At 41.3% G+C, this 20,496-nt stretch overlaps 1 pseudogene across 1 annotated transcript; it reads right to left on the bottom strand.

The window, feature by feature from the left end:
- Window positions 1-16,947: 16,947 nt before the first annotated feature.
- LOC147638677 (wound-induced protein 1 pseudogene) lies at window positions 16,948-17,642 on the bottom strand (annotated as a pseudogene). The gene has a single exon (XR_015265956.1). The product of XR_015265956.1 is annotated as a wound-induced protein 1 pseudogene (transcript).
- Between the last annotated feature and the right edge of the window lie 2,854 nt (window positions 17,643-20,496).

Below are 20,496 nucleotides of genomic sequence, written 5' to 3'. Positions count from 1 at the left end.
TTTTCTAATTTTTCCTAATTTATAGGGTCTCAAAATATAATAATTTTGAATTCCACCAAACCTATCTCATGGCATTCCAAACCTATATTTTTCCAGAAAATTTTTAGCAATTTAATTTGCCAAAATACCATTGATATTTTAAAAATATCAATTTTTAGGATTTCTAAAAATAATTTCAGAATATTCCTAATTTTTCCTGAGAATCCCATCGTTCACGAAATTTTCGATTCCGCCCGACAATTCTCAAATCCAATGAAAATTTATAATTTTAATGGATTTTTCTAATTTTTTGGGTCAAAAAAAATATTTTAAAAGGAATTTGAATGGTCACGAGCAAGCGAATGGACACACCACGTGCAAACACCAACCCCACATTTTTCCAAAATTTAAAATAACCTTTGTCTAATTTTTCACTAATTTTCAGAATTTTTTGAGATTTTTAATCAACCCCGAACGCATTTAGAATACGAACGGTCAAAAAATTTCGGAATTCCAACCGTTTTCCCGGAAACTTTTGACCTTTCACATTCCGAAAGCCAAAAGTTTTGGGAAAATGAAAAGACAAAAAAAATCGGAATGTGAAGGGTCAAAAGTTTCCGGAATACGGAAGGTCAAAAGTTTTTCCGGAATTCGGAAAGCCAAAAGGTTTCGGGAAAACGGAAAGCCAAAGGTTTTCCGGAAGTTGAAAAGCCAAGAAATTTCAAGAAGAAATTTTCAGAGATTTTTTACCTCAAATCCCAAATTTTTTAGTATTTTTCAGGCTTTTTTTCCAAGCTATTTTTTTGAAATATTATCAAAAAACTTTTTTTAAAATAAAAAACTTATTTTTTAAAAAAATAAAAAAATTGAAAAATAAGCTTTTTTAGCTTATAGCTTGATTTTGATTTTTATAGGGGGGGGCGTTTTTTTCCGCCGGCTCTGCTGTGCGTGCAGCCCCCCCTTCCCGTCGCCTGCGCCGCATGGAGAATGAGAGAGAGAGGACTCTCTCTTCTCCCCTCTCTCCTCCCTTTCCTCTCCATTTCCATCTCTCCTCCAATCTCTTCTCTCTCACTCTGTTAATCAGCGAGAGATTAGCTTAATCTTTAATTAAGCTTTTTAATTAACATATCTTAATCATAATTAATTATGATTAATGTTAAAAAAATCATTTTAAAGAGAATTTCTCCCGGAAAAGAGAAAGAAAAATCAGATTTGAGAGGCGGAGAGAGTCCCACGCACACAGGAGAGCATCTCATGCATCAACACGCTGTCCCCTACTGAATTTCGGTAGAAATTGACAGAAATTTGATCGCATTCCCGCGGAAAAATCCGCAAAAAATGTATAAAAATACATTTTAAATCAAAAAAATGCTCAAAAAATTCCTTAAAAAATAGAAAAAATTTCTAAAAATTCTAGAAATTCAAGGAATCCATCCTACAAAAATATCCACCATAAACTCTATGGTATTTTTGTAAAAAATTCCATTAATGCTCGATTTTAACCATTAAAAATAGGAAAAAATAGCATTAACTCACGAAATTTCCCCGCAACGTCGATTCGTCCATTGAATTGTAGTTACACACGTTCTAATCACCAAATCGATGATCCACGTGCAATTCATCAACACAAATCAATAAAAAATAACATTTTATCAGTAAATATTAAAATTTACTAAAACAAATCAACAACAATTAAATAGAGATTGCTCTGATACCACTGTTAAAACCCTAAGATCTCTTTAGATAATTGTTATGCATAAACATGCATAAATCAGGCATAAACTCAACCACCCAACCACCCCCGAGCCCAAGGGATGCACACATGAATCATAAATGAAATACATCATACCTCTACCTTGATGTCCCATACCATCAAGAGGTATAACACAATCCAATAGCATATAGCTATAGTGTGAAATGGTAGGTGAGTAGATATGGACCTCTACACAAGAGACCATAGCATAAGCCTCAAGCTTCCTAGTCTCCAAGCCCCCTTGAGTGTGCCCCATGCCCCTATTATATAGGAGGGCCCTCAAGTGACTCTTGACTTTCCATTCCTCATGTGTGACCCTTGGATGCCTGACCCTAACCTTAAACCTTAAGGTTAGTCCTAACCCATGCTCCACTAGACCTTGTTTCCATGCTCCCATGCTCACAAGTCTAATGTGGGTTAGCCTCCTAGTATATGCACACATAATGTGTATATAACATAGCACACATAATGTACATATAACAAGTAGGCACACAAGAAGAAGACACAATGCGAGAAAAATTGGGGGACACTAGAATCCCAACTCTCCAAGGGCTCCAACTAGACCTGCAACTATTCCCAACCCTCCAACTGACTCACTTGGTCACTTCAACACTCGTTATTACCCTCCCAACCTCCCTATATGACCCAGCTGCCTCCTCCTTAGTCAGCTCTCACATCTAGAAGCTCTGACCTTCCACCTAAAAGCTTATCCTGACCCCGGCTGACATCCAACTAACCAAATTCACTCCCAGCTGACTCAGAACAATCTGATTCTACCTCTGAATGATGCTGATGGCTGACCCTACTTAGAAACCTATCCCTCCAAGGTCCTCTGTTATCCTCTATCATCAACTGACTTCACATCCACATCCGAGTGCCTTCCTGGACACTCTTCCGACCCTCTTCTAATTCCTCTGATAGAACTTGGTTTTGAAAACTATCTCAACAGTCTAATGTAGAACCGATTGTCTCAAAAGCCTTTACTGCTGATACAGAAACCTTCCTCAAGTGTTGTCCTCTGATATCCTCAAGACCTCAAAACACTCAAAACTACCCAGGATCTAACACTTTAAGTAGTTAACTAGCTTTAGCTAACTCAGAACCATCATTTTACCCATTAGCACATCTGATTTGCTAATTGTTGACTTCTGACAATCAGACTTGGCTGACAAACATCTTCCTCATACTTAGGCAAACTTGGGCAAGGTCCCTACACCTTTACCTGACGGTTCTAATGCCCAGCAGAGCTGAAACAAAAATGATCCTGTACTTCCTCAACTAATTCTGACTAAGTCAGAACTAGTCATCAGTTTGACACATATAGGAACTCTATCCTTAAGATCTCAACCTAGAAAACTCACTCATCACAATAAAAACATATAGGAACTCCATCCTTTAAGATCTCAACCCAAACAACTCACTCATCACAATAAAAACATCAAATCATTAGACTTTTCATATATTCATAACCAATACAACCCAAATTCCATGTCTGCTTCAGATTGGCAAAAAACAACAGTGTCTCAAAAGCCCTGAGACTTGGGGCTCAAAGAAAAAGAAGAAAAAACACAATAAACTAGCGGGTCCTCCACAAGTAAACCTCAGTGTGGTAGTTCTCCACTGCATTATTTCCAATCACAAACAAATCAACTTTTGACTTACTGACAGTAGGTGCAGATGAGCAAGATCCAGACTAGGCCAAGTTTCTAATGAAGGTACTACACAGAGACCCTAGGGAACTCACCTCCTGGCATGTTCTCTCTATCTTCCTCTCTCCCTCCGCTCTGGCTCAAACAAACCTTCTCATTCTGTTTCAACCTTCTGTCTGCAATCCTTCAATAGCTGTAGGAACTCTAGCCTGTTAATTGCAACCAAACCAAACTGCCCTCCAAGAACTCTCTTCACTGCAGTCTTAACTCTGATGGTCTCTCAATCCCTCCCCCATGCGACTGTGTCTTAGAAACTATCTTCCCCTATCTTGAACCCACCGACGTCCTCGATTATTCTAGAATACTTTGCCTCTTTTCTTCCTTGGATCACCATGCGCCTTCTATTTTCATCGTAGTGCACTTGCACTTACCCACTTGCCTGCTCACGCGTCGCTTTGCTACCTATGATCTACCAAACAACATCTTATGTATATTGCATGCTTCTATTCATCATGCTAAATTTAGATGAGGCTAGGATTCATCACCTCACATATAGCCCACCCCCTAGGTGAAACACATTCATGTGTTTCAATGCATTCTTTTTTTCTCCAAACTTTGCTCACCTACAAACCATTCTATACAGCTTTATATATAACAAAGGCATGATCCATCAAATCATCTCCCCCCTGGATCAAAAGGGACTAACAACATCCTCCAAAACCAATTACCTAGATCAAAAATCTTCACACAATCTACACGCCACCCTTTAGCCTTACCTCTATCAAAAAGGTACATCACCCAAGCATACTTATTTTTCAACCCCCTTCCTATTTCTCCATTCTCATTAGATTTGTTCTCTCCATTTGACTTAGAACACTTTACAATTCTCTATACTTTCACCAGACTTGCACACACATTCCTACCCTCCACATCATCAAACTAATTTCTAGGAACATCCTGAACATCATCAAACAAAAAGTCCAAATCAACAACTTGGTCAGCATCCTGCATCTCCTTGTTAGGATTCTCAGACTAATCACTTCACAGCCTGCTCTCACAACACTCAAATCCGGGCGTGTGATAGTCATATAAATGAGACTACCAACCATCTTCCTGTACATAGATGGATCATCTAATTCCTCGCCATAATCAGCCCGCAACTTCACATTTTGCTCCAAAGGTGTACTCATAGGCTTACACCCTGTCACATGCCATACTTTGCCAACATATCCAATGCATATTGGCGCTGTACTAACCATGTACCTACATGATCTTTGACCACTTCAATTCCAAGGAAGTATCTCAACTCACAAAGATCTTCATGTCAAATTTCCCACTCAATTCTTTCTTGACATGCATCACATCTGCACCATGATCACTTGTGATAATCAAATCATCCACATAGATGACAAGTAAAACAATCCCATGCTCTGTCTTCTTCACATAGAGTGAAGAATCTGCTGTAGAAATCTGAAAACCAAGTGAGATAAGATATCTGCTCATCTTAACACTCCAAGCATGAGGTGCTTGCTTCAAACCATATAATGCCTTTTTCAATTTGCATACATGAGTGGGATATCTTGGGTGTACATACCCTTCTGGCTGTGCCATATACACTTCCTCTTGTAGATCTCCATTTAGAAATGCATTTTTGACATCCATTTGATGCATTTCCCAGCCATTAGCTGCAGCCATAGCAATGACTGCTCTCACTGTGCCCATCTTAGCCACTGGACTAAAGGTTTCATCATAGTCCAGACCTTGGGTCTGTGCATAACCCTTTGCTACCAATCTTGCTTTATGTCTCTCAATAGAACCATCAGATTTGCACTTCACTTTGTAAACCCATTTACATCCAATAACATTCTTGTCCTTTGGTAATGCAACCAAGTCCCATGTGTCATTATGAACCAATGCGTCCATCTCAACATCCATTGCTTTCTCCCATACATGCTCTCCAATAGCTTCTGTATAGCATGTAGGTTCCACATGCTTCACCATAGATGTCATATATGCATAGTGCATAGCAAAATCTCGATATGTCAATCTGTCAACTGGATATCTGACTCTCTGGGATCTCCGCAATGCATGCGGGTCACTCTGTACACCTGTAACTCTAGCATGTGGTGGCACATATCTATCCTGTCTAGCACAAAACAGGTATGCCAAGCTCCTCATCCAAACTCTCTGAACTAGATGACTCATAACCTGTGATTCCAATTCCTTCAACTTTCTTCTTGCCTTTATCCATAGCACTACTCCCAGTGCTCACACTCTCATGCCTCAAACGTCCTGACCATGGACGTATAGTGCTACTCTCAGCTTCTGCTACTGGACCAAACATAGTAGTAGAACTAGAACATGCTTGTGGTGGCAAGTTCACATGCACATCAACCTCAAGTGACTCAATGACACCCTCATCTTTTGCTTTGTACCAACTAGCAAGCTCATCAAACACCACATCTCGTGAGATGACCACTTGTCTAGTTTGTGGGTTATAACATTTGTATGCCTTTCGATCCTGTGCATATCCAACAAATACACATTTCTCTGCCTTAGGATCCAACTTCCTTCTTCTTTCATCAGGCATATGTACATAAGCTATGCATCCAAAAACTTTGAGGTGTCCAATGTCTGGCCTGTAACCTGTAAGCCGCATCTTTGGCGTGCTTCCATGAATGGCTGCTGTAGGTGTTTTGTTCAGTATATACACTGCGGTAGCACATGCTTCTGCCCAATAATAATCTGGCATGCTCTTTTCATTGAGCATCGCCCTAGCTACTTCACGTATGACTCTATTCTTTCTCTCAGCCACACTATTCTGCTGACGTGTATACCTGCAAGTCAATTGTCTTCTTATACCATGCTTCTTCAAGAAATGCTCAAAAGCCTTTAAGGTGTATTCACCACCTCCATCTGTTCTCAAACATTTAATCCAACAACCATATTGCTTTTCTGCAAAAGCTTTGAAATCCATAAACTTATGTCATCCTGCTGAAATCATCTATGAATGTCACATAGTATAAACTGCCTTTGATAGATGGGTTTTGTGCAAGACCCCATACATCACTATGTACGATCTCAAGTGGCCTGCTACTCATATTTCCTTCTCTAGGAAACCTCAACCTTGCCTGCTTTCCAAACTGACAGGCTTCACAAACATGCATATTCCCATCATATTTGAATCTAGGCAATCCACTGACAATGCCTCTTGTTTGCATGTTCTTTAATCTATGTATATTGACATGTCCAATCTCTGTATATTGACATGTCCAATCCTCTTATGTCATATATCAATGTCCTGTACCACATTCCTGCTTTTAGAGAACATGGCTGATTTTAACTCACGAATTCCACCATCCAGCTTAAAGAATCTGCCTTCTTTCTTGCCTTTAGCAATGACTCTACAACCATGTTTGAAGTCCTCAACGAAGCAACCATGCTCGTTGAAATGAACCTGTAATCCCTGTTCCACCATTTGACCGAGGCCAAGCTCTTTGTGATAGAAGGCACGTACAATACATCAAACATAGACTTTGTTTGACCATTGTGCATAACCAATGGTACACTACCAACATGTGTAATGGCATGCTGAGTATCATCTCCTGTTTCCACATAGCCTTTCACATCCATAGGCTTCATATGCTCAAACCATTCACCACCATGACAAGTCATATGGTTTGATGCTCCAGAATCCATATACCAAGTATCATCATTCTCAGCATTTGTCATCATCGATCCAACAACATGTTTCATGGCGAACAAATGATTTGCAATGCCATCATTACTGCTTGATGCATAATTTCCACCACCATGTTGTGCATAATTTCCACCATAATGACCACCACGTTGTACTCTACCCCCTCTCAAATCATTCTGTTTGCGGAAACAATCTCTCGCCATATGACAAAACTTCCCACAATAATGGCATTCCACATCTTGCATAGATGTCTGTTGGCCTTGCCAACGTCCTCTACCACCGGGGTTTCCTCTACCTCTCTGAGGTGTATAGCCACGACCACCTCAAGCACCATATGAAGGCTAAAAATTCTGTTGTGGAGACCTGTCCTGCCATCCACGACCATTACCACCGCGTCCACCTGATGTGAATCTCCCCCTGCCTCTAAAGCCTCTCTGCGATGAGTAGAAAGCCTGATTTCTGCCATTATCATCATGGCTAGTAGATGCATCCAGAAATGAATCACTGAGCTTGATTTCCTCAACAAGTAAGAGTGAAACCAACTCATCAAATTCTGGTAAACCTGTACTCCTCACGGAGATAGATGTATCAAAAGATTTGTATTCCTTGCCAAGACCACGCAAGGTAATATCCACCAAATCATCATCAAGCATGGGGGCATTTATTGTGGCCAATGCATCTGCAAACTTCTTGATTTCTTGCACATGATCATGTATGCTCCTTTTATTCCTTTTCACATTATGTATCTGCTATCGCAACTCAGACTTGCGAGCACTCGTATCTGTATCAAACATCTTGACCAAAGTATCCCATGCATCTTTGGGATTCTCAGCATCCTGTATGTGTATGAGCATAGCATCAGAAATACATATAAACAGATAATGCAGCACTTTGAATACTCTCTCTGACCATTGCTTATGAGCAATAAGCTACTGTTGTGTAGGTTGTTGAGGTAGCTCAGGCTCTGGCTCAGCACCTGTAAAATGAGATTCCAAAATCCTTTTTCTTTCAAGAAACTTTTTATCCTGTACTTCCATGCCTGGAAGTTCTTCCTATCCAGCTTTTCACCAACAATCTGTACTGGATTATCCGACATGTTTGCTCAATGCAAATACAGCTTCCGCACAACTTCAAATCTGTAAATGAGCCTTCCTCAGCTCAACCACACTCCAATGAATGTTTCAGATACTCCAAAGTAGCCAACAATCTTCAAATTTGATGTAGAAAATCAACTTGTATGCATCCAAGATGAACTGGCTCACGCAGTCCGAGATACCCTGTTTTGATACGCTTCCACGGCTCCAAATCACAATGTAGTGATGCAATCAAGTATGGACAACTTGCATTGACACCTAAACAACCTCAATGTAGAGTATCAACACCATCTGACATGTGTACATATCAATTTTTAAAAACCCCTTTCTCTGTTTTGGGAAAAATCAGAAAAACCAAAAAAACCAATAGTAATTTAGTACTAATTTCTTCAATATTTATCCAAATTGAGCAACCAGGCATTCATTAGCTTAGCAATAGTGTCCATCAACTCCATGTAAGAGGAATTTGTCCAATTATATAAGACCAAAGGCAGTTAAAATTGCTCTGTTTCTCTGCAACAACCAGTGGGGGACAGCCTGTTTAATCAGCTCATTCCCAGCTCAATTAGGCATAATTCATCAATCCAATCACATAGTATGTAGCAACCAATTGCTAAAGCAATTGTGAAAGTAATCAACCAACCAAGTATTAATTGGCCTCCTCGCTCCAAAAAGATCAAATTCTACTCTGTTTTCTCTGTGCTGGCTGCGCCACCTGCATTTGAGGGATTTGGGAAGGTTTGAAGTACTATTTGATGATAGGTTTGAGTCCCTAACACACTTGGGTATGTGTGCAACCAGTCAATGCTTGAATTTTTGCCAAAAATATGCTCCAAATGCATCAAATCTTCACCTCCTTTTCTCTGTTTTGTGAGAGCTCAAAAACCAGAGTTTTTCACTCAATCAAATGCATGTAAATTACTCCAAAATTTGTTTAAGGCTTGCATAGGAGTTACCAATACATTATTCTTTGTCAAATACATGTGTCTTTTGCCAGAATCACTTCTATTTCACCATACATCAGTGTTTCCAAGCTTTAATGGAAAGCTTTCAAAAACCAGAAATTTTCTTTGCTTTGAGTTGCTCTAACTTGCTTTGTTTTTAATCTGCTTAAGGATGTTTAGAAGACCTTACCCGATAGGCCAAGCTCTCAGATCTAATAAGAATCGGTGTGCTCCAAGCTTCACAGCTCCAATGGCAAGCTTTACAGCTTCTCTTCACGGCTTCTTCTCCCTCTTCTCTACACTCACTAATAAACCCTAATAGACAGCACAAGGCTCTGATACCATGTTGAAAGAACGGTAGAGGGGGAGGAGACACACACACAGGAGCAAACCCTAATGTATATTGCAAACCCTAACCATAGAGGGAAGCCATCTCCACTCTCACACAATGCATAATGCCATAATCCATAATACACACAACACACTATGAGTTGTGTCCACACACATCTAACCCTAGCTAATGTCCACACACTATGACCAGCTAGACACGCGGTCATTTATGTCTCACACATGTTCCTACCTAACATGCCAGCACATAGCATAGCTGGCTCACACTGACATCGAGCTTGAATCTCAACATGAAGAACCCTGTGCAAAGGTTTACCTATGATGGTTATGTGGCACATCACTATGCATACATGGCAAAAGTTGTGGAGCCCAAATGCATTGATGAGGCTATTGGAAATGTGTGTTGGGAGAAAGCTATGGATAAGGAGATGGATGCACTATATGGAAATGAGACTTGGGATTTAGTGCAATTGCCTGAAGGCAAGAAAGCCATTGGAAGCAAGTGGGTGTACAAAGTAAAACATAACAGTGATGGAAGCATAAACAGGTACAAGGCTAGATTGGTAGCCAAAGGATATGCGCAGACATATGGCATTGATTATGAGGAAACTTTCAGCCCAGTTGCCAAGATGGCAACAGTGAGAGTTGTGATAGCAGTGGCTGCGTCAAAGCAATGGTCTTTACATCAAATGGATGTAAAGAATGCATTCTTGCATGGGGATTTGCAGGAAGAAGTGTATATGTTGCAGCCACCTGGTTATGAGGATGTGAGTCACCCCGAGCATGTTTGCAGGTTGAAGAAAGCCTTGTATGGCTTGAAACAAGCACCAAGAGCATGGTCTGGCAAGATTTCTGAATATCTTGTCACTATTGGCTTTCATGTAGCCAATGCAAATTTCTCGCTGTATGTGAGACACGGTGATAGAGAGGTTGTGCTTGTTGTCATCTATGTAGATGACTTGATCATTACGGGGGACCATGATACAGAGATCTTTGATGTAAAGATCTTGCTTAGACATAAGTTTGAGATGAAGGATCTGGGGGAGCTCAGATATTTCTTGGGCATTGAGGTGATTAGGTCACTACATGGTATTGGATTACTGCAAAGACAGTATGGCTTGGACATGTTGTCCAAGTATGGTATGACAGGCTGTAAGCCTATCTCACTGCCATTGGATCAGAATGGCAAGTTGAGTGCAGATTCAGGAGAGATTTTGGAGGATCCTACTACGTATAGGCGCATAGTAGGAAGCTTGATCTACATGACGATCACCAGGCTAGATTTGAGCTATGCTATTGGGTTGGTGAGTCAGTTTATGCAGGTTCCTCAGAAGCCGCATTTGGATGCATTGAGACGCATACTAAGATATGTGAGGTCTACTTTGCATTGTGGACTATTTTATGAAATTGGAACAGAGATATGTGTACATGGATACACAGATGCTGATTGGGCTGGTAAAATCTCAGATAGAAGATCTACTAGTGGCTTCATGTTTTCTTTGGGGAGTGCTATTGTGACTTGGAGTAGCAAGAAGCAGCCTACAGTTTCTCTATCCAGTACAAAGGCCGAGTACAGAGGTGCTGCTATGGCAGCATGTGAGGTAGCTTGGTTGAGAAAGTTACTTACAGATTTGGGTCTATCAGTGGGATAGACAAGTCATTTTCTGTGACAACATTAGCAGTATACAGTTGGCCAGGAACCCAGTTTTTCATGCACGAAGCATATAGAGGTCCACTACCATTTCATCAGAGAGAAGGTCTTGCCAGGAGACGTTGACCTTGTTTATGTCAGCACACACAGGATCAGGTAGCTGACATCTTCACCAAAGCATTGGGTACAGAGAAGCTCCGCAGATTCAGGGCTTCGCTTGGTGTACATGAGATGGAGTTGAGCTCGAGGGGGAGTGTTGAGATATCGAGCTCATCTAGTGAGGCGGTGGACCCGCTTGGGGGATAAGCCCCACTTACACCACTGGCATGGTTGGTGAGATCATGGGTGATATGCGGGCAGTGGGATGACAGGCTATGTGATAGCCATTCTAGAGACTGGCATAGTTATAGCGCTAGCTCATTTAGTTGGTGGGTTCACACTATAGAGAACCCTATTATGTATTTGGTTGAGTAGCTTTCATATGTGTGTACTCTTATCTTTGTATATGGTGTATTGAGTGTTGAGTGTTGAGTGTTGAGTGTTGAGTGAAGAAGAAGAAGATTTCAGCCTCTCACCTTGTGTGTTCTCTATTAGGGTTTTTGTGAGTGTGTGTGCTTGCAAGAGCTCAAGCTCTCTTATCCCCTACATCTTTTCACATCAAACCCCAATCCAGCCATTGTCCTTGAGTTGATCATCAGTAAATGGACTCCAACCTACTTACCAAAGCCCTTAGCAAGAACTTTTTGATCCTCAGTGGGGGCACCAAACGATATGTGGTGGCTGGGTGATGGCCTCTACTACACCACCAGCAGGCACACAAGAAGACACAACGGGATCAAATTGGAAGACACTATAATCCCAGCTCCAAGGGCTCGAACTTGACCTGCAACTATCCCCAACCCTCCAATTGGCTCAGTTGCTAACTTCAATACTCATCAACACCCTCCTAACCTCCTTATCTAACAACCCTCCAGCTGGCTCAGTTGCTAACTTCAATACTCATCAACACCCTCCTAACCTCCTTATCTAACAACCCAACTACCTCCTGAGTCAGCTCTCACCTCCAAAAGCTATGACCTTCTACCTAAAAGCCTCTCCTAACCCCGACTGGCATCCAACTGACCAAATGCACCCCCAGCTCCCTCAAAACAATCTGATTCTGCCTCTGAATGCTGATGGCTGACTCCAGTCAGAAACCTTTCCTCCAAGGTCCTCTATTGTCGTCTATCATCAGCTGACTTTACATCCACATCTCCAATGCCTTCCTAGACACTTTGCTAACCCTCGTCTCATCCCTCTGATTGAACTTGGTTAAAAATTGTCTCAGCAGTCTGATGCAAAACCAACTATCTTAGAAGCCTTGCTGAAACAGAAACCTTCCTCAAGTGTCCTCTGACATCCTTAGGCCCTCAAAACACTCAAAACTACCCAAGATCTAACACTTTAAGCTCTTAGCTAGCTTCAATTGACTCTCATTGGACTCTCAGCTAACTCAGAACCTTCATTCTGCCCACTAGCACATTTGATTGCTGACTCAGAACCATCATTCTACCCACTAGCACATCTGATTGACTTCTGACTTCTGACATACGAACTTGGCCCGCAAACACCTTTCGCATATTCAGGCAAACTTGGGCAAGGTCCCTACACCTTCAACTGATGGTTTTGATGTCCAACTAAAACAAAAATGACCTTGTACCTCCTCAACTAATTATGACTGTGTCAGTAATAGCAACTCACTAGTCATCATATTGACACATATAGGAACTCCATCCTTAAGATCTCAACCTAGACAACTCTCTCATCACAATAAAAACATCAAATCATCAGACTTTTCATCTATTCATAACCAATACAACCTAAATTTTTTGTCTACTTCATATTGGCAAAAAAACACTATCTCAAAATCCGTGAGACTTGGGGCTCAAAGAAAAAGAAGAAAAAACACAATAAACTGGCGGGTCCTCCACAAGTAGACCTCAGTGCAGTTCTTCACTACATTATCTCCAATCGCAACAACAAACTAGCTTAAGAATTACTAACAACAAGTGTAGATGAGCAAGATCCGGACTGGGCCAAGTTTCAAATGAAGGCGTTGCACGGAGACCCTAGGGAACTCACCTCTCCTAGCAGGTTCTCTCCATCTTCTGCTTTCCCTCCGCTCTGGCTTAAACAAACCTTCTCATTCTACTTCAACCTTCTTTCTATAATCCTTCAACATATGCAAGAACTCTATCCTTCTAAATGTAACCAAACCAAACTTCCCAAGAACTCTCTTCACTACAATCTCAACTCTGATGGTCTCTCAAGCCCTCCCGCATGTGACTATGTCTTAGAAACTATCTTCCCCTGTCTTGAGCTGGCTGGCGACCTCAATTATTCTAGAGTACTTTGTCGCATGTCTTCCTTAGTTCACCATGCACTTTCTATTTTCATCAGTGCACTTGTGCTTACCCACTTTCTTGCCCACGCATTGCTTTGCCACCTATATCTACCACACACTGTGTGGCCATCATTAATGTGGAAGTTCAGCATGCATCCACCCACTTGTTCTAATGTGGAAATATAATGATTGGCCAAGGGTCCCTCTATTTCTATTTGGGTCAATTGTACTGAGTCTGATGCTTTACTCAACCCCGAGATCTCCTCTCTTGAGCTAGGGTATTCTTATAGTTTCTTCGAAAGGGGTTCCTCATATTTTGTGGTATTCATGGTTGTGTGGTTTCTTCTACATACAACACACCATGTCACATCTAGGATCTACATGAGGATGGCCCGACTCTCTCGGTCCACAGCTTTACGTACGTCTTCTAGTCCTTTGATCTCACAACATTTGGTATGATGCCTTCGACACTCTTGGGTGCCTCTGCCTTTAATGAATCAGAGCTTTTAATGCTAGGCTTAGTTTTGGTCAATCATTCCAACCCTAGGCTGTTTGTGGATGGGATGCCAATAAAGTTATCATCAAAGTCTATGACATCCAAGCAACACCACTCTAGTAGTGTTCGATACCTTTTAGCATAGAACACATCATCATGTAGTTGCTTGATTCTCAATCCTTCCAAGAACTACAAAATTAGCCTAGTTTTGCTCACGTTTTTCTCAACAAGGCACATGTTGTCTAAGTTCTTGAGAGACAATTAATGTAGTCTCTCATTATTTCATGTTCAAGCTACTTGAATTGATAGAGCTGAGTTATTCAACTATGTTTGACACCCATCTTAGAGAATCCTATCGTGAATGATATCTCCAAGTATTCCATGGTTTCTCTTTGGAATTCTTCTAGTAATTAAAACCAAAGTAAAGTGTTATTTTCTAAGATTAAACCAAAGGCATCTATCTTTGTTTAAGAGTTAGTCACGCTTTCCGTAGTACATACTTGCTTGAAAGGAGCTAAATAGTTGTAGGGATCTCCCATTTCATCAAACTTTAAAATTAGCTTGGCTATGAGAGAGGGTCTTATCCTAGGGTGGCCATACTCCATTTCCTCCCTTAATCCCTTGGTAGGTATAATTATTAGTGCTGAATCAACATCTATGTTTCTTCTTGTTTCTTGGGTTACGTGAGTTTTATTCCATAGGCTGGCACCCCAAAAGATGCTTCTCTTGGTTGTTCAAGGGACACAAAGCCCGAATGTGTCATTGGGTAATCCTTATACCGCTGCTTTAGGAGCTAGCGGTACACTTGAGGCCCTATATTTGTGGCTCTCAACCCATTGCGATTCCCCCATCCTAATTATATTGGCACTATTGGTTCAATTGGACCGAATGGCTCTCATCCCTATGGAAGCTGAATGTTCTTCCCTTATCAAGTCTCATGTGGAGGGAAGCCTGACTTCAACTTAGGGTATACAAGTCGTTCCACTTGTGTATTGGAAAGAAAATTATCCTCACTATTTTTGTGCTTCCTAGTCTCGAGGTGATTTCCTCAAGAGAGGCCCTCACTTCACTTGGCCCTAAAGTCTTGTGCTTTAGGTCTATTATTCGATGACTATCCCTTATAGACCTTTCTATCCTTCTCAATTCCTCGATTGTTCTTGGGATAGATGTGTTATTAAATATATTATGTGAGATTTTCAAGAATAAAAGTGTTTTTCTAAGGTTTCGTTTTAATACGTAATGTTTAATGCTTGAAAAGTCAATGAAATGATGACTCCCATTTCCTCTCTATTTAAGACAATAAAAGGATGACCCCCCAATATCGCTTCTATTTGCATACATTCACCCATATGCTTTCTATTTGCAATTCTATCTATTTAAGACAATAAAATGATGACCCCCCATATAGTTTCCATTTGCATGCATTCACCCATATCCTTTCTATTTACGCACCATAATTCTCTATAAAAAGCCTCAAAGGACTCACTCAACGAGTAGAGGGAAGGAGAGAGGAGGAGAGGGAAGGGTTGGGAAAAACTCATCTTCTAAGGTTGTAATAATTAAATGCCACATGGCATTTGATTAATACATATCAAATAATACATGTCAAATAATTTGTCTGATACATATCAAATAATTCTGAATCAATAGCTTGAAAAAATGTAATAACGCAATTTTTTTCCAAAAAGTATGGCTATTTAAGTAGTATAGCTTTTTAAGAGGAAATGTGTATGGCTATTTAAGAGGAAGTGTGTATTCGAAAAGTACAGCTATTTTTTTCTTTTCTCTTTTTTTAAAATCTTGGCTTGAAAGAAGGAAGTGCACATGTTCACACCCCCACACACAAGTGCCATTGCTCCAAACTCTCTAAAACTCCATTCTAACCGTTGCACTAACCGTTGTAATAATTTAGTTTCAGGGACAAAATTTTTGACAGGAGAGAGAGGCCTGAGAATGTCAGACTCTCTCCTCACCTAATGCTCAAGAGTGCGCTCCCTCCCTCCCTCCCTCCCTCGTGTCTAAAAGGCACGGTGCATTTAAGAGGGGATTCAAGTGGGATCGATGGCTGTGAGGGCCCGATTTTGGGCGGGGTCGATCCGGGCCGTCGGATCCCCGAAAGTAAACTAGGGCTGCCTCGCACATATATTAATAAAGGCCGAACACACTAGCTAGCAGAAATTATAGCCTAATGGTAAGACTATGGCCTCTCTAACGGCACGTCGTGGGTTCAAATCATTCTTTTGCAATTTGAGACTTAGGCAAAAAAATTATAAGTCCAAACTCGGGAACTGGAGTAAACTAGGCAATTTGGCAAGCCCCCGACAAAAAAAACTCGGCCTGCGAAGTAAACTAGGGATCCTACAAAAAAAAAAACTCGGCCTGCGAAGTAAACTAGGATCCCTAGTTTACTTCGCAGTAAACTAGGATCCTTAGTTTACTTCGCAAGCCGAGTTTTTTTCGGCCCTAGTTTACTTTCGGGGATCCGACGGCCCAGATCGGCCCCGCCCAAAATCGGGCCCCCTCAGCTGTCGATCCCACTTGAACCCCGTCTTAAATGCACCGTGTGATTTAGACACGAGGGAGGGCCCTCCCTCCCTCCCTCCCTCCCTCCCTCTCTCTCTCTCTCTCTCTCTCTCTCTCTCTCTCTCTCTCTCTCGTGCTGGAGTAGCGTTTTATGCATCAGGCTCCCAATCAAGAGTTTCCTGTGTTTCAATGAATTGATTCTTTGACAGCCATCACACAACTAATGGTGCCACGAAGATGCTTGGCACTGTCATGCTGAAAGAGTTGTAGCTAATAGCTATCACTCCGCTACTGCACAACTTTGCATAGAGCCGCAATTAAGATAGAGATAGGTGTTCAACCGTAGGCAACCATTGCTTGGCTCCACCGAGACCACACCATCATTTCATAAAATCACACCACCAAAAGACCAATAAAGAGACAAGACTCCTATAAAGTTCATAGTAGATAAGTTCAGAGTAGATAAGTCCATAAGGTGGATACAAATTAAACCCTTCAACACCATTATTTGCTGAAATAGATATGTCATACACACACAGCTATCAGACCTACATAGACTTAAAAAAGACAAACTAGAAGCCACCGCCACTAAGTCTCTCGTGACGGGCCGACTTAGGGTCTACATCTCCGCTTTTTATTGACACCCAAAACAACTTGAAGCTGCAAAATCAGGTCAAATTGCCAAGATGAGGGACGGAATAGATTTCCTGATGCCTTTTCCCAACTGGCTTTGCCACAGGTAGTCCTGTGCAGTGTTGACTGTAGAAGGCTCCACAACAGTAAGAGCGGTATTGAAATACTCTCTAAGCTGTGTAATCTTCCCTGCCTTCACAGTCCACACATGCACCCAACACTTGCTGCTGTCAAGTGTCTCACTTTGCCCCTCTGCAAAGACCCTGTCACTGATTCCACGCAAGGAGACTGGCTTGAAAAGGTAACTGTCATGCCTTGCAGCTCCTGTTAGTGATCGCATCAAATATTGGTCTGATGGAGGACCATAAAACCGCCACTCTAGATCATCCGAGGCTAGTAGACGCTGCACAGCTCCTGCATCGCCTGCAGCTAGCGCCTCGTAGAAGGCAAGTACTACTTGCCAGTTCTCTTGCTCCAGTGTTTCTGAGAGGTTAGCCAGTTCGAACTAAACAAGATCTGCACATTCAAGCAAAAATCAATATACAAAAACAACACATAATGCAGCATTCAATCCCACATTATCCACCACCAAATCGATCCATCAAACCTGCAAAGTATTAGATTATGATGAAGCTTCATAGATTCTACTGCAAATAGGAATAAGTTTGAGTTTTTGCAAAGGAATGATTGAAATGTTGTACTTACCTGTGCGATGTTTGGGACTAGAGATCGCAACTCTCTCCGAGAAGGCATCAGACAGACAAACAGGATCAGAATATTCAAAAAAATCCATCATGAAAATGGCCGTGGCGGATCGAAGAGCAGCATAGCTGATGGAGGTGTGCAAGGGAAACTCATGCAGTTATCGTCACAAAAACAACCCATCACAGAAACTAATAGACACAAACATGTCCAAACGGACATGCACACATCATGAGGCTGGAGGTGTGCAAGGGAAACTCATGCAGTTATCACAAAAACAACATCACAGAAACTAATGGACACGACCATGTCCAAACGGACATGCACATATCATGAGGCCGGCGAAAAATGCACCAGATGTAAGATGGACCAACAAATGAGCATAAAAGATGAAGATGACTCCTACTAGATTCCTCATCGAACATTTAAGGCAGCATGGATACATGATGGCAAGGTAGGATTTAATAACCATATCCTGTTTGAATTCGTATCTTCATCTCTGAGAAGGCCAAGAAACGAAAACATATCTGATGCTTCCTTTCTTAAATTGAAAAGGAAGCCATCGATTCAATTAATGAGAGTTTCTACGAAAAAAATCCGTGCCCTGTGAGAGGATTTCTCCCTTGCTAGAGGAAAGGCTCTCGCGGAGCTGCTTTTCTGGTGCAAAAAGCCATGGAGCCATAATGAGCAACAAACAAGCAGAGCCATGGAGTCATAATGAGCAACAAACAAGTAGAGATGCAAGCAGCCACGGAAGCACAGTGAAACGAGGGTTAAAAGTCCTGAGCTAATGCAGAAAAGGCTCATCTACGATTCTACTTTCCAAATAGAGGGGGAACGCCATGGCTTGCTGGCCAGAGAGAAAGATACAAGGTCACCAAGCCAGCTCTACAGATCTCTGACGCAAAGGAAAATGCAAAAACGAACAGAACAACGAAAGAAACACAATGATCAAACCTGGCGATGGCGTAGAAGAGGAAGCTTTGCGTTCTGTGAAAATGCGCGCCGTGTGGAAGCGAAAGGTTTCGCCAAGAAAAATGGAATGGACGCGGGGGCTTTTTATAACGTCACAAGCCGGTCGCCTTACCGGCACCTGCCAATGGGCCTTTAGTGCTTATCTACCTAATCCTGATTATGACATTTTAATTTATGTGTTATTTTCTATCCAACAATTTTGGCCTATATGGATCATGGACCCCTCTTAGTTTCTTGCATATCCACTCATCCATGATAGTGTGCAAATGCATAAGGTGATGCATGGGCCTACTTGATGGATGAGGAGGTGTATTCTATGGCACTTGTTCATTGTATTTGCTTTGCACTCAAATCCATTGGAGTCAAGCTGAGGAAGTTTACTTATATCATCACAACTTTGCCAAATCATAAGAGCATTTTCTTTCCACTTCTATTATATGCACTCTTCTATGATCTAGTCATTATTAGATGCTATAAATTCCTTCATGAAACCCCCTTTCCATCATGCTTTAGCACTCTTCCTATGCCTCCTACCCACTCATGCTCAATGTGTAGACTAAAAAACAGTCCTCAATTGTTAGAGCCTCTTAGGCTTTAACCACTAAAGGTCGTGTGTTAAATTCAGATACTATGTGGGAGACCCATTTCGCCACCTCGTCCATGTAATGTCACCTTTCTACACCACTAACTTAAATATGTGGGGTACATGCTACTCACTCCCCCACATAAGGATGCCCACAAAAGAAGCATGAAAGAAAGCTTTCCTTTCATCCATACCTACCTTCACCACAAATTATCTACTTTATTCGCTAATTGCCCTTTTAAGAGGAAGTGAAATGGAAATACGAGGAGAGTAGTGAGAGAAAGTTAAAAGATAAAACTAAAGATGGAAAAGAAGATGAGGTAAGAAAGTTGTGATAGATGGTATTTCCTTTAATTCTAACATTAATTATATCTTAACATGCCACCCACCCCCACAAAAAAAAACACCAAACTCCTAAAAAAAGTTTTTCCATCTAAAAAGAAAGTATTTGTCTCACACTAAGTACATAAGCAAATGCATGATACAACAAAGTTGTAAGATGTGAATGAACAAATTACCAACTGATAAGTTTTTGGCCTTAACTTATTGCTAAATAATGTTTATTAAAAGATGTGAATGACACTTTGTGGCTTTAGTGCAAGGTATGCTACCTTCAATGGATTGAAAAGTGTTTTTGATCCACCCCCTAGCAAAGTCCTCCCTTAGTTGAAAAAGCTCCATAGTGCTTTATCTAATTGGCATGCATTGAAAACCACCCCCTAGCAAAGTCCTCCCTTAGTTGAAAAAGCTCCATAGTGCTTTATCTAATTGGCATGCATTGAAAATGTATCTACTCTTTTAAAGCTTTTTGTATGGACTTCCTGAATCCTCCCTTTGTCTCAATTAAAGTTCACATGAGATGGGTATGCAAGTGCATTCAATGATAGCAACTACACACAACTTTTTGAATCTTTTCTTAAAGTACACATGAGATGGGTATGAAAGTGCATTTAATGACAACAACTATACACAAGTGTGTGTGTGTGTGTGCGTGCATGCGTGCGTGCGTGCGTGCGTGCGTGCATGCATGCGTGTGTGCATGTACGTGTGCGTGTGCGTGTACGTGTGCGTGTGCGTGTGCGT

This window comes from Cibotium barometz, chromosome 5 (assembly GCF_041138505.1).
Source record: "Cibotium barometz isolate CiBa-2024 chromosome 5, ASM4113850v1, whole genome shotgun sequence".
Classification (NCBI taxonomy): Eukaryota; Viridiplantae; Streptophyta; class Polypodiopsida; order Cyatheales; family Cibotiaceae; genus Cibotium; species Cibotium barometz.
Note: the sequence above shows the minus strand (reverse complement) of the source record. Positions and strands in the feature narration are given on the sequence as shown.